Raw genomic sequence first — 13,809 nt, forward strand, 5'->3', positions numbered from 1 at the left:
CCTATTGCCCATGTCATCCCCCCAGTGTTTGAAGTCATCTTTCATGTTTGAATTTGGCCATTTTGTCTTCTTTTCATCATTGTTTTGAGCTAGATGTCATTTAGTAATGTTCGTTCTATTATACTACAGTTTGAGAGTGTCCTTTTTAATTAATAAAAAATAAAACCCCTGATACTCAGGTAGAATAACACACTATAGATGTGATAAAAATAAAGTCTGATTCCTTTTTAAATACTATTTTTGTAGCAAGATTACATCAATTCTTCATGTGAACCATTGTTCAGTCAGCATAAGGTCAATTCAGAACTCTGTTGCCTGACTCCAGAGACCTTTCTTAAGGTTGCCTCAGTCTCTTAATCATTTCATGCCTGTTATGTTTAAAGGCATTTAAGGACATTCCCCTCCCCACCCCCATCCTCAGATTCTTCAACTTATGAGACTTAAATAATCATCAATCCCGATACTTTTTGCCCATTTATACCATCAAATGTTTTGTCTTATGTCTTGTTGAAATTCATTACACTTAAATATTTATTTCCCCTTTAAGTAGATATTTTTGATAAATGAGGGAACAAAATATAGAAAATTTCAATAAAACTACATAAAAATTCATTAATCTGTAAAAATTCTGGAAGTTCTTCAAGATTGCTGATTAAAATCTTGAGATTAAATATGCTATCAAAATTACTATATACTTAAACACAAACACATACAAAAAAAACTCTTGCCATCTGTAGCTGGAAAATTTGAAGGAATTATCCTAGGAATATCCCCTTAAAAAAATAAATCAGGCAAGGGCTTCCTTGGTGGCTCAGTGGTCATGAATCTGTTCGCCAGTACAGGAGACATGGGTTCAATCCCTGCTCCAAGAAGATCCTACTTGCTTCATGGCAATTAGTCCTGTGCACCCCAACTACTGAGCCTGTGCTCGAGAACCTGGGAGCTAAAACTACTTAGCCCATGTGCTACAATTACTGAAGGACCATGCTCTAGAGCCTATGTTCTGAAACAGGAGATGTCGTCACAATAAGAAGCTTGCACTCACTGCAACTAAAAAGCCTGTGCAGCAACAAAGACCCAGGACAACCAAAAATAAAATAAATAAGCTAACAAAATAAATCTAGGTAAAAGAACTTTAGCATCTTAGAACGCACCAGTCATGTTATAAATGAGAAATGAAGGAAAAAAGTATCATGGAGAGGCTCTAAGGTGAAAGCTGTGTCTTTAGAAATAGAAGATGATCACATGATGAGCACAGTATGCAGGCCATATTAAATGGACAGAACTGATAGCAGAAGGGTAAGCAAATTATTGGTCAACATCTTTAGGGAAGAAGTTGTTAAGAGTATTTTCACTCCCAAATTGCTTTTTGAAGTGTGCAGGTAGGAGGTGCTTGAATAAACATTGGCAAATGCCCAGGCTATTCTGGAAATTACGAACAAACCAAATGCAGTTAAATCCATGAGACCAGATGGTAGCTACCTGAAATTTTTAAATTAAGCCAAGGAGGAAATTGTTAGGCAAAGTGAAAAAAAAAATCCTTTCTAGATATATACAGTGATGCTAGAGGAGGAGAATTTGCCATGAGACTCTCAACATGAGTAAAGCCCCTTCAGGAGGATGTGGAAACTATAGCCAGGGAACTGTTGCCTAATTTTGGGCCCCTGCACACATTAAGCCTTGTTACCTAAGACAATCCAGTTTCTAAAGAGGAAATCATGGTGAGCCAATGACTACATGGGGAGAGAATAGAAACAAATCCATTCATTTGGCAGACATGTACTGAGTCCCTACTAGGTACCAGAAGTTCAGGGACGTCAACTTAATACCTGGGGGGAGAAAAGCAAACTGACATAATCCTACTTAAACATCCATGCGTTTCAGGATTTATGTTTGTATTTCTCTGCACTTCAGCCATGCCTCAGAGAATGGAGGAGGCATCACCCTGTGTACCTGTCTTTCACTTAATTATGGCCATGATCAAGCCTGCTGAAATTGAACAGGAAAGCAACCATACTCGAGGACTAAAAGTATAAACATTAAGAAAAGTTATAAGCAGACATTTGGTTTTAAAAAAAGACTCATAGAAGAGTGGAGGGTTATCACAAAGTGGCGGCAATTCGATTCCAGGTGTTACATGACAGGATGGGCAAGGGAGTGGGTTGCCTTGATACAGGACGGGGCAGCCAAGCTCTTCTCTAGGTTTCTATCCTCACTCTGGTATAAACCTATGAGGATTTTTAAGTGGCAAGATGTTTTAATCTTGTGTCTTTCTTAAAATAAAGAGGAAAAAAAATTGGGAGATCTGAGAGTTGCTTAAAATTGTGATTTTAGGATCTGCTATCGGATACGTGGACATGGACATGAACTTGGGCAAACTTTGGGACATATTGAGGGCTGGGAGGCCTGGCGTGCTGCAATCCATGGAGTTGCAAAGAGTTGGACACGACTGGCGACTGAACAACAACAACAATGGAAAATGCGCATGTGTATGTGTGTGTGAGACAGAGAAAGAGAGAGACAGACTAGCAGACAGAGACGAGAGAGATGGAGAAGATGCAGAAGGGCACTTGCGCAGTGATCTGGAGAGCATGGAAACAGATGCTATTGTTTTGATACTGCAATACTGAAAGATAAAAATCCAAATATTTTAATATCACTAACAAAAACAGTGTAAGGATTTACAACAATATCATTCATTTTATAGCATGAAACTGTCTCTACTTATTACACAAAGTCTCATATTTATCTTGGCTGTCACTGGTCATTAGTATGACCATTACCATCTTTAACAAAAAGGGCAAGAATGAATAAACTACCACCAGAATAAGATTAGGCCTCTGTATTATTCACTCTCATGGCATGTTGTACTTTTCCCTTTTAATTTCATAGAATTAAACTTAATAGTTACTCATGAAATGTCTATATCTCTGATACTAACCTTGAAGTTCCAGGATGGTCTGGACTTGTTCCCTGCTGTAACCCATCACTAGGCAGGGTCTGGTACATGATGGGTCCTCAAATATTTGAGGACAAATGAATGACAGGGTAGTGCTGGGAGTGGACATGTCGGTGACAAGATGAGAGGAGGTCAGGAGTGATTTGCTGCTGAGGAATGAGTTGAGGATCAAGGATCAGGAGTAGAATTCAGGGACAGGAAGGGGGTAGCTGTTATAAACAAGATGACAGCAAAATAAAATAGAACACTTACACAAATGTGTAGGTCGTTTATTCTTAGAATCAAAGTAAATATTAAGCCATGTTTCTTTTCATATTTTCAGCTCCCACTTCTGAAGTATTTCTTGCATATTCTTTGTGTTGAAATGTTGATAGCATTTTCTGGTTGCGATTACTCGAGGTTGTTCTCTTTGTGATAATCCAATGAGCTGATTACTCGAGGTTGTTCTCTTTGTGATAATCCAATGAGCTGTTTACTTTTGATATGCATGTGTGTTCTAGCTCCATACAAAGTCTGCTTTAAAAGATGCTAGTATTTAATTAGCATGTACCCATCTACAGCTAGGCCTTTGCAAAGCTCTCTTTATTCAGATGTTAAGATCTCTGAAGAAAAACCATCCATCCTTGAATTGCACAAACTAGAAATGTTCCCATAGTTTACTTTTCATTCCAAAATCATGTTATCTGGCCCAGTACAAGAAGACATTGGACTTCTATTTTAAAGATCCTACCACGACTTCCCTAGTGGCCCAGTGCTTAAGAATCCACCTGCCAGTGTAGGGACACAGATTTGATTCCTCCTGTGGGAAGCTTCCACATGCCACAAGCCCCTAAGCCCATTCACTGCAACTGCTGAGCCTGTGTACTCTAAAGCCTGTGCTCAGCAACAAGAGAAACCACCACGATGAGAAGTCCACACACCACAGCAAAGAGTAGCCAGCACCGCAACTAGAGAAAGTCAGTGCAGCAAGGAAGACCCAGGACAGCCAAAAATAAAATAAAAATGAAGGTTACAAATGAAGATCCCTGCAGCTCCAGCACTGAGTCATTCTGTGCCAGCCATCCACAGAGCAGCGAAAGCTTGTGCCTGGGGCCACACTGCCTTTGAGTGAGTGAAGTCGCTCAGTTGTGTTCGACTCTGCGACCCCATGGACTGTAGCCTATCAGGATCCTCAGTTCGTGGGATTTTCCAGGGAAGAATACTGGAGTGAGTTGCCATTGCCTTTCTAGGCTCACAAATCAAAGTGTTTGGTCTCTTCTTGAATCAGAAGAAGAAGAAGAAAAAAAAAAGACTGCATAGGTTAGAGAAGACTCTTTGATGTTATTAACATATTTGTCATTATATCAGTTGAAAATATAATTTTTAATATTTTTATAGAGAAAGGGACCCACAAAGAAGGCATAATGTTGGCATAATGTTGACCCTGGGGAGGAAATAAAGTAGATAGACAAAGCCTATTATCTTCAAGCAGATCATGATCTTGAGTGATGCAATCCACTGGGGCTTCTCCAAATTAGGTCATACACCAACTTAGCCTGTACTAGCTATTTTTCCTTTTATATAACTGTACACCGGGCTGTCTTTTTAAATGGAAAATTTCAGTAGAGACCGTCACTTCCATTTTGTTCAAATCTCTAAAGGCTTTTCAGAGCTAAAGACAGAACTTGCCCTGATGCTGCAAGGATGAAGAATACTTAGAAAATGTAATTCTTTTTAGATTTATTTCTTCTATTATCTATTTATTCTATAATTTTTTTTCTCTGTCTCAACTGCATTTTTTGCTATTAGTAAAATATAGTACATTTGAGTTTATACAGATGCGGGCTCCACAAATGTGGCAATCTCTGTAACTCCATTTGAAGTTGCAGCTGTGATAACTGCCTCTCTCTGTCTCTCTCTCTTCCTGTCTCTACTGGATGAAAAGTATATAACTCTATGTTGTACAGCCTACAGAAGAAAAGCAAATAAAAACAAAGGCTCTGTTCAATGTCCAGAAGAATGTCAAATGAAAGCCATAAATCACAAGCATAATTGAAAAATGCTCCTCATTATATATTCACTCAACTTTCATTCAAAAATATGAATATTTTAATGCTTTCTGTATGCCAGGAGTGGTAATTAAGTCCACAGGAGTGGGAAGTTTTCAACATCTGGTTCATCTTCTTCCCTAACAACCTGATAAAAGTAAGACCCAATCAAAAGTCCTAGGAGACTCCAGTCAATTGAAGGTAGATTCAGCTGAGAAGATGCTGTGTTTGTCAGCAACTGGCAAATTAACAAGATATATCTTAGCTGAGAATGATTTACTCACTATGGACAATTTTGAATAGCCTAAAATAATCATAAACTGCTTTAAGCAAGTACGCAGTGCCTGAGAGCATTACAGCATTGAGTATCTGACTGGTTAACATTACCATGAAGATTTGGAAAGGAATAGATGGAAAATTTAGGACACGGTCCCATTTTAAAAGGGGCTCCAATAGCAGACTGATGCTGTTTAATATATAATTACTACAGAGATGTTTTAAATTAAATTACAATTATATAATAAAGGATTCCTTTTCCATATAAGGCAGGCACCCCATTTCTGCTCTTAAATGAGGGAAACCCATTTTTACCTTAATGTTATTTTGGACCACCAAATTTACAATTGTGCACATGCATTTAAAATATTTATACATAGAGGATTTTTCCAGACTTATTCAACTTAGAAGCCCAGAGGAATCTACAATCCCACAAGACCAAATATTGAAATATACATTAATATCTATATCTATTTTCTAATTGCTCTTTACTTTCCCTAAGCTCATTTTAATGATCTTAAATTGGTATTAGTCCTTGGAAATGCTGACTGACCTTCTCCAGGCTCCCACAGCATCTTCTGAATTTTGGTGCATATTTTTGTCTAGTGGGACGAGTTTGAATGCTGTGAATCAAATTTTAATTAAAATAAATTAGCTTGACTGTAGGCTTTCTGATGTTCTTAGTTGCACAGTTTTAATTATTCATATTAAGTAAAGAGCTGAGTCGGAGGAAAAGCTGGTAAAGAAGATAGATACTTTTCTTGAACAAAGCAGAACTATAAGGAGCAGGGAGAATCGAGAGGCAGCCAAATCCTAAGCTGTCTGATTAATTTGACTCTAGATTAAACAGGCATGCTTTCAGGCTAGGGCTAAATGTGGGATGCCTCTTTCTCCTTAAAAAAAAAAAGAAAGTATAGAGCAGAATGAGATTTTTTTTCCCCCTTCCCCCAGTCTTAGCACCTACTACAAACAGAGGGGAAGGAAAAGCATCATTTAGGAATAGAATCCAAGAGAGAGGAAGAAAACGTATGTTTCATTATCATCTGAGATCATCTTGGGGCCCAGGGTTGGAGGTCTGGTTATTCCCATAGTCTGTTGTCAGGATTCCAGGATCCCTGCTGCCATTCTATCTACTTCACCCAGAGTAGAGCTGGAATGGGATGAGATGATGGAAAACTATACCAGAGGCTGACGAGAGAATAGGGGAAATCAGGGGAAGAGAAGCAAAACATTAAAGGAAGAAAAAGGAAAGAGGAGAAAGAGTCCAAAGAAGTGGATTTGTTCCCCAGGAATTGTGAGAGACAGCTTTGTGAGGTGTCCAGTGCCTTTTCCAAAAGACCCTGATCTCCTGGTGAACTGGGAATAATTTGAAAAGAACAAAGGACCCACTTCCACACTTTCCCTCATCAAAACTCCAAGTTCTTGTGCATGCAATAGGGGTTAGAAATTGGATTTTTGAGCCTGAATTAAAGGCTTGCATATTCTTCTACTTCATGTGTTTGTGTAACCAGCAAACAGGAAAAGTGGTAGAATAATTGACCCTACCAGCACTCACTTCCAATTGTAAGGGGTAATGTTAAATGGGCTTCCCTTGTAGCTCACTTGGTAAAGAATCTGCCTGCAGTGCAGGATACCCGGGATTGATCCCTGGGTTGGGAAGATCCCATGGAGAAGGAAATGGCAACCCACTCCAGTATCCTTGCCTGGAAAATCTCATGGACAGAGGAGCCTGGTGGGCTGCAGTCCATGGGGTCGCAAAGAGTCGGGCACGACTGAGTGACTAACAGTAATGTTAAGTAAGGGAAACTAATTTCGATTTATACTGTTCAGTTTATAGTCTAATCAGTCTAAGGGGAAACATAAATAGTCTGATTTTCTTTTCTACATACATAATATCGAGTCTTTCCAGAAACATAAATAGTCATATACTACACATACTGTTTGGCATCTTGCTTTAATAACATAGGTATCTTGAAAATCATTTCAACATATAAAAAGCTTCTCCATTATTTTTAAATGGCTGCATGTTGTTCTATTGTATAAATGTACCATTCTATAGTTCACTGCTTTCAGACTGACTGACGTTTAAGCTGCTTCCAGTCTTTTGCCATTGATGTTGTAATGCTTTAATTCATATTCTTCAATATACATCATTTTGCACAGTGCAAGTACATCTGTAAAATAAATTCCTAGAAAACGGAATGCTAGGTCATTGTATAAGTACATTTGTAATTTTGATAGCTATTGTCAAATTATAATTCATAGACATTTTTGACAGTTTATACTCACTCCCTCATTAACATAATGTTATTAAATGTTCTGATATTGCTGATCTTGTATATGAATCATAGCATATCAGTTTGCTTGTAATTTCCATTTCTCCTGTTTTGAATGATGGTTAGTATCTTTTCATATGTACGGCAATACTCATTTGTCTATTACTGGGACATATTATGGCTCCCAGATAAAAAATAAATTTGTATGTTATTCTCGTTCCGGTTATAGGATCACTTTTCTGGTTAATGCAGCCATCATTAGAAGTCTTATATTGTTCAAATATACAGGATCCCTGGGCATCCCCGGTGGCTCAGTGGTAAAGAATCCACCTACCAATGCAGGAGACATGGACTTGATCCCTGGGTTGGGAAGATACCTTGGAGAAGGAAATGACAACCCACTCCAGTATTCTTGCATGGGAAATCCCATGGACGGAGGACCTGGCAAGCTGTAGTCCATGGCGTCCCAAAAGAGTTGGACACAACTTAATAACTAAACAACAAATACAGGGTCCCTAGACCCAAAATATATGCTTCAGGAATACATTTTACAACAAGAGTTGTCTATAGGTGGGTATAGACAACAATATAAAATGAAACTTTTACCTTCTTTTCACCTTCAAGCAATGGATAGAATGTAACTATGAAATACATTAGTTGACTCCCAGATCAAAGTCCTCACGCCTCTGAAAGGTTAGCAGTTTTGGGTCTATTATTGGTAAATTCCCTGTTGAGACTGGTTTCATCGGACCAGGCTTTGTAGGGTCATCGCCATGGTTATCTGCATCCTAGAAGATAAGACCAAGAGACAGGGGGAAAGAAAATGAAGAAATAGATTTGATAAATAAATTAGACCATCTTCCCATTTTAGATATATTTTGTCATAATCACTATGGGTGCATGAAGTCACTTCAGTCATGTCCAACTCTTTGCAACTCTATGGACTGTATCCCACCAGGCTCCTCTGTCCATGGGATTTACTAGGCGAAAATACTGGCAGTGTGTTGCCATGACTTCCTCCAGGGGATCTTCCTGACCCAGGAATCAAACCCACATCTTTTATGTCTCTTGCATTGGCAGGTGAGTTCTTTTACTAGCACCACCGGGGAAGCCCATAATCACCAGGAAGGTGCTGCAAATAAAAGACTTGAACATTTCTTTGTTGAAGCCCAAGTGAAGAAATAAAGTAAATATTGCTTGTTAACGGAATTTTAACAAAAAAAAATGTGGTTCATGAAAATAGAAGCTAAAAATTAGAAAATATACTGTTAACAGATGAGATTTTGTACTCATTAAACTAGATCAAGGACTTATGACTTTATGATCCACCAAAAATATTAATTAAAAATGGCAACTTCCTTTGGCCAAATAGGAGGCAAGTTATGCGTTAATTATGAAAGAAGTAATCCTTGAGAGCCCAAGAAAAACTGTATGTGGAACTGAGCAGGTATAGTAAAAATATAATTTTAAATACTCCCCAGTTTATTTGATATTAAAAAGTTTTACTTGATAAAAGTTTTACTTTTCCAGTCTGGGTCCCCAATCCTATTCATTCTGATGAGAAGCTACTCTTGATCATAACTGTTATTATGATTTAATTTACCCCAATTTCCCTGATCACCTGGGGCTTCCCTGGTAGCTCAGCTGGTGAAGAATCCACCTTCCCCTGGAGAAGGGATAGGCTACCCACTCCTGTATTCTTGGGCTTTCCTGGGTGGCTCAGACAGTAAAGAATCTGCCTGCAATGGGAGAGACCTGTGTTCCATCCTTGGGTTGAGAAGATCCCCTGGAAGAGCGCATGGCAACCCACTCCAGTATTCTAGCCTGGAGAATCCCCATGGACAGAGGAGCCTGGTGGGCTACAGTCTATGAGGTCACACAGAGTCAGACACTACTGAGCAACTAAGCAAGCAAATGTTCCCTGATCACAAGTACACACCAGGTCATGAAGGCAAAGCTATCCTTATTTAGAGCATATGTGGAAAACACTTATGAGGCTCTCCAAAAAAAAAAGAAACAAAACCAGAAACTCTGTTTCCACACCAGAGACCAGCTATAGAAGGTCTTAAATATTAATTACATTTAATCACACAGCTGAATGGCATCTATAAGCAGATTTATGGGAGGGGATAGACTGTTCCACCATGGTTACTGGGAAAATAAATCTTTGAAGAAAAACAAATGTTAATGATAACTGGTGTGCATAAAGCATAAGTCAGTTGTGAGGTGCCTGGTATCAGGATTGAGTTAAAAAGTACACTAGATTTTATCTTAAAAAGCCTAACAATAAATGTTTCTATTAATAGACAGAATGTTCAGGAAGCATGTTCTGGTAGCCTGAGTGGTAGAGATCTCAAAATAAATTTCATTTTTAAAAACCTCAATCAAAGAATCAGCCTGATATAATTAAAATAACAAATGGAGAAGTACATAGAATATTAAGGATCAGGCCCTGCATGGTATGTACAGAAAATTAGGTTGTTTTAAGACTCCACGTGCATGCATGCTAAGTTGCTTCAGTTGTGTCCAACTCTGCAATCCCATGACTGTAGCCTGCCAGGCTTCTCTGTCCATGGAGATTCTCCAAGCAAGAACACTGGAGTGGGTTGCCACGCCCTCTTCTTTAAGACCCTACATAGAACTAAATCATATTTGGATATGAAACTTGCTGGGATTTCACCGGCATCATCCAAACTTTAAAAATTCCATGGAAGGTCTAGGTCAAATTGAAATAGATGATGCCAATGTTTGCCCAAATAAAAATCAGTCAGTTTGGTTTCAGGGAGACTGTGTAAATAAATGAGCAATGCTATAATGTAGTTTGAAATGCAGGACTCAGTCAACATTTAATTATGGGTCAGAGTTTGCCCACATTCAAGAGGCAGAGTTTGATTGGTTAAAAACAAAATAAGAATAAAACTTGTTTTAAAGAAAGCAGAAATAGAAAGTTTCTCAAAATAAATTAAGACCCCACCACCCAAGACTGTGCCTTCAGTTCTGGAGTATAATTTTTTTCTTTTTTTTTTAATTAAAGTATAACTTATTTACAGAATAGTTAGGAGAAGAAAATGGCAACCCATTCCAGTATTCTTGCCTAGAGAATCCCATGGACAAAGGAGCCTGGTGGGCTGCCATCTGTGGGGTCTCACAGAGTTGGACACGACTGAAGTGACTTAGCAGCAGCAGCAGCAGCATAAATAAGAAGTATACATTTACATGAGTTGTCATGAATAGAACACATCTGTGTAACAACCACTTGGGTCAAGAAATAAAATATGACTACCATCCCTGGAGACCATCTCATGTCTCTTCCAACTTTAGCCTCTGCCTCCTGTACAAAGACAAACTTCTAACACGATAGATTAATGTCACCTAGCTTTGTTATTCGGAGACTCCAGTACTCTTGCCTGGAAAATCCCATGGGCGGAGGAGCCTGGTAGGCTGCCGTCCATGGGGTCGAGAAGAGTCCAACAGGACTGAGCGGCTTCACTTTCACTTTTCACTTTCATGCATTGGAAAAGGAAATGGCAATCCACTCCAGTGTTCTTGCCTGGAGAATCCCAGGGATGGGAGAGCCTAGTGGGCTGCCATCTATGGGGTCGCACAGAGTCAGACATGACTGAAGTGACTTAGCAGCAGCAGCAGCTTTGTTATTCACATGTATTCTTTTGCATCTGGCTCATTTTGTTCAATATTTGTTTGTTGACTCTTGTTTCATGTTCTTGGAGTTTAGTTTATTTTAAGGTGTAATTTTAAGAATAGCATTTCTGTATAGAACAGTCTTATGGACTCTGTGGGAGAGGGAGAGGGTGGGAAGATTTGGGAGAATGGCATTGAAACATGTAAAATATCATGTATGAAACGAGATGCCAGTCCAGGTTCGATGCACGATACTGGATGCTTGGGGCTAGTGCACTGGGACGACCCAGAGGGATGGTATGGGGAGGGAGGAGGGTTCAGGATGGGGAACACATGTATACCTCTGGTGGATTCATTTTGATATTTGGCAAAACTAATACAATTATGTAAAGTTTAAAAATAAAATAAAATTAAAAAAAAAAGAATAGCATTTCAAATGTGTAAAGAAGTGAGATTTGTTGAGAATGATACAATACCCACTTGTGAGCCTCGGGAGTGCCAGTTCATTTTTGATCTTCAGTCAGTAAGCTGCCCCTTTGCTAGCTCTATGCTTATATACATGCTAGTGCACAGTGTATTGTTCTGGGCTTCCCTGGTGGCTCAGTGGTAAGGAATCTGCCTGCCAGGCAGGAGACATGGGTTTAATCCTTGGATTGGGAAGATCCCCTGGAGACGGGAATGGCAACCCACTCCAGTATTTTTGCCTGGGAAATCTCATGGGCAGAGGATCCTGGCGGGCTACAGTCCATGGGGTCAGAAAGAGGCGGACACAACTTAGTGACTAAGCAACAATGACAACAGTGTGTTGTTTCATTCCTCTGGTTGGGGGTCTACAATCAGAGTCGCTGCAGTAGAAATAGGAATATCTGGCTCTGTTCTAAGAGGTTGTTATCACATATTCAAGACTTCTCTATCTATGAGAAAAGACTTAGCAATTCTAACAATTGCTCTAGAAATGAGGGGCAACTTAATCAGAGTATCCAGGGTTAACATCAGCAACCCTCAAAGGACCACACCTTCAAGGTTGCAGAGCCCCTAATTAATAGTGTAACTTTTATAACCACAGGAAATGTTAATTTTCAGAATGAAGTCAGGGCATTTGAATAGAAACCTCTGAGCACCAGTAGTATCATTCTTGAACGTAATGGACCGAGTGAGCAAAAAGGGACCCGCTTCAGTGTATAAATCATCTTAATCTGTATCGTAGGTTAATATAAAATAAAGAGGCCATAAAGATGGGTGTTAAATGAGCACAACGATGAGATAAATAAAGTTGATAAATTACTAGGCAATTTAAAACTTGTGAATGGAGCACCCTAAGATGCTGAGAAAAAATGCTTTCTTGCCTAGCAGCTCACAGCCTAGCTGTAATCGGGCTGGGCACCTATTTTTAGTTGTCTTCTGTTACTGAGCCCTGTGGATGCCACCCACTTCTTTCATTTACCTTTGGATAATGGCCAAATACCAGGATTTACTCTTCCTCAAATAGTACAGCTCCCATCTGTTCACAAGAATAAGAAAAAAAATGAGATATGGAATACACCATGGTCTCTTGTACATTCTTGCCACATCAGACTAAGAGAGGTTTGAGCTATTTTCTTGTGACTTTCTTTCTTTTTCGAACTTATGGCATTGGTAAATCACCATGAAGCGGGTATGGTATGGCAGTGCTTAATCTAGGTTTTGTCCAGGAACTCATTTATATAAGTATCAACAGGGGAAATAAAAGCATAGGGTATTTTTAAGGATTTGTCTTACACAATCTCCTGAGAATGTTTGCATGTAGCTCTTTCGGGCTCTCTCTGTTAGAGAATAGAAGAACACTGCCTCTCAGTGCCCCAAATGAGAAAGGGAAAACAGTCATTGGTTACAGTGAGGCTCGCTGTCACTAGATTATGCTGGAGTAATAAGTAATCCCCAAATATGCCTGGCTCACAGTAACAAAGTTTATTTCTTTTCCATATTACATGTGGCCTGGAGGTCAGATGTGGTTTTGCTCTGTGTCTATCCTGTTCAAAGTTCTAGAATAAAGGAGCAGCCCCTACCTGGAATATGCCATTCTCATAGCAAAAGGAAACAAACAATGACAAAACTTCAAAATGGTTCTTACGTTTTCTGCTCACGCTGGCTTATATCCCCTGTGCTCGCATTCTGCCGGCTTGGAAGTCACGGCAAGGCATGACAGCCATTGGGTAGGAAGAAGAGTACCCTTTTCCAGAGAGGAATGTCAGTGAGAAACAGTCTGATAGACTCATCAATATTTGGGGGAAAAAATACAATTTTCCAACATCACTGTCAATTAATTATCTTGGATGTAAAAGACAGAGACTATTTATCCCAAGAAGGAGAGGCCTAACATTGAGCCGAGTTCCAATGGGTCTTTGTTGGTAATCCATTTTAAATATAGCACTGTGTACACGACTTTCCCAAAGTCCCTAACTATCCCTTCTCGGCAACCGTAAGTTCCATTTGCTAAGTGTTTGAGTCTCTGTTTTGTAAGTTAATTTGTATCATTTCTTTTTAGATTCCACATATAAGGGATGTATATGATATTTGTTCTCCTCTGTCTGACTTACTCCACTCAGCATGGCACTCTCTAGGTCCATCCAGGTTGCTGCAAATGGCATTATAC

At 39.2% G+C, this 13,809-nt stretch overlaps 1 long non-coding RNA gene across 2 annotated transcripts in view; it reads left to right on the forward strand.

The window, feature by feature from the left end:
* LOC147359192 (uncharacterized) overlaps positions 1-13,809 on the forward strand; it is a 313,939-nt gene that overhangs the window by 273,209 nt on the left and 26,921 nt on the right. The window contains exon 3 of one of the 2 annotated variants that reach the window (XR_015140615.1): positions 2,335-2,974. The exons of the other annotated variant lie outside the window; for it this stretch is intronic. This is a non-coding gene — a long non-coding RNA (uncharacterized LOC147359192). Of the gene's footprint in view, positions 1-2,334; positions 2,975-13,809 lie in introns of those variants that run through there. 2 annotated transcript variants of the gene reach the window in all.

Source organism: Bos grunniens, chromosome 14, assembly GCF_055505025.1.
Source record: "Bos grunniens cultivar Pamir isolate PY7600 chromosome 14, Bosgru_T2T1.0, whole genome shotgun sequence".
Taxonomy (NCBI): Eukaryota; Metazoa; Chordata; class Mammalia; order Artiodactyla; family Bovidae; genus Bos; species Bos grunniens.